Source organism: Juglans regia, chromosome 2 (genome assembly GCF_001411555.2).
Source record: "Juglans regia cultivar Chandler chromosome 2, Walnut 2.0, whole genome shotgun sequence".
Lineage (NCBI taxonomy): Eukaryota > Viridiplantae > Streptophyta > Magnoliopsida > Fagales > Juglandaceae > Juglans > Juglans regia.
Window position 1 is genome coordinate 16,683,314 of NC_049902.1, and position 1,870 is coordinate 16,685,183.

The 1,870-nt window shown below is 34.5% G+C and overlaps 1 non-coding gene across 1 annotated transcript; it reads left to right on the forward strand.

The window, feature by feature from the left end:
- Nucleotides 1-546: 546 nt before the first annotated feature.
- LOC118347800 lies at nt 547-653 on the forward strand. Its single transcript, XR_004800947.1, has one exon. It is a non-coding gene; the product is annotated as a small nucleolar RNA R71 (small nucleolar RNA).
- The last annotated feature ends 1,217 nt before the right edge of the window (nt 654-1,870 follow it).

Sequence of the window (1,870 nt, forward strand, 5' to 3'; positions counted from 1 at the left end):
TACTGCACAAACATATCCTCAAGTGTTGGTTTCTTCTCTTGCTGTGGAATTTGTTGAGGTGGTCTAGCCGGCCCTTGATTATTGCTCCATGAAAAGTTTAGGTTGGTTCTCCATCCAGGATTGAACGTGTTTAAATAAGGATTGTGTTGATGTTGGAAATTGGACACGTAATGGGCTTGTTCATAACTAGGTTGGGCAAAAGGATTCCCCACTTGGCAATCTACACTTGAATGATTTTCTCCACAATGATCACAAACAACATTAGTTTGAATACCATTAACATTCATCTTACCTAATTGTTGTGATAGATTTGCCATATGTGCCGCTAATGCGGTAATAGAATCAAGTTCAAAAACTCCAGCCGCCTTTCTTGGCATTTCTCTCTCCGAAGGCCATTGATAGTTGTTGGATGCTAACTCTTCCAGAAGTTCATATTCGGCTTCATGGGTCTTACTCATTAATGCTCCTCCCACGGCAGCATTAGCCATAGATCGATTTGTGGGTCCCAAACCATTGTAAAATGTCTGTACTTGAAGCCAGGCTGGGAGGTCATGATGTGGACACTTGCGCAATAAATCCTTGTATATCTCCCATGCCTCATATAATGATTTACCCTTAATTTGGATGAATGTAGTAATATCATTCCTTAACTTTGTTGTCTTGGCCGGAGGGAAATATTTTTCTAAGAATTTTTGTGCCAACACCTCCTAGGTGGTGATGATGTGGGGCAGCAAAGAGTTCAACCACGCTTTTACTTTTTCCGTAAGTGAGAAAGGAAAAAGTCTCAATCAAATCACATTATCTGTCACTCTGTTATGTTTAAAAGTATCACAAATTTCTATGAAATTTGCTATATGAACATTAGGATCCTCTTGTGACAGCCCTCAAACTGGATGGTTTGTTGAATCATTTGAATGATGACCGACTTGATCTCGAAGTTATTGGCTTGTATAGCTGGCCACCTTATACTAGATGTCACCCCATTGACAGAGGGCATAACATAATCTCTTAACGACTTGTGCTCCTGGTCGGCCATATTAAATTTAGATGTGGCGATCTCTTTCTTTTTTTCTTTATTAATCCAACGTAAGGTTCTTTCAATTTTGAGATCGAAAAGTGTATGCTCTAATGAATTAGATCGGGGCATGCACTTCTAATTCCCGAAAAGAAAAACCAAACTGAGATCTAATTTAAACCAATTTAAAAATAAAATCTAAAGTAGTAAAATTTTAGCTAGTATCAATATCAATAACAAATAACTATTGTCCAGCAACGACGCAAAAAACTTGTGCTGAAAATATCTGCAAGTGCACTGAATCGTAACAAGTAGTAAAGTGTTTTAAAAGAAAACGTATGTCGAACCCACAGAAAATAATTATGCTATACAGTATTGAAATTTACTAAATTAATTACTATTTAAAAAACCAAAATTTAAAGAATAGATTATGAACTAAACTATAGAAAAGTGCATTAAAATTTAGATTTTTAAAGATAATAATAATAGATCTAGAGCGTTTGACTTCACCTAGTGAATCTCACACAATTTATTCTTCCTTATTATAGAATTCCAATTATCCCAAGTTGATGATAAAAATCTCTTAACTATTCAATATTTTATCTTGAACAATACTAAAAATATCTCCAATTAATGACTCCATATCTCTATGTGAATTTAAATAATTGAATGCTCATTAAGTTCTTTTGATTTTTCTTGAAAATTACACTAATCGCGAAAAAGTATATCTACTTTCGCTCAACTAATGGTACTTAATCCCATAGCTCTAATCACAAATCACCTCTCGTCTCATTGCGATTAAATATATCGAACAATAATTAACTAGAAAATTGCAAACATTAAGAATAAGGAATA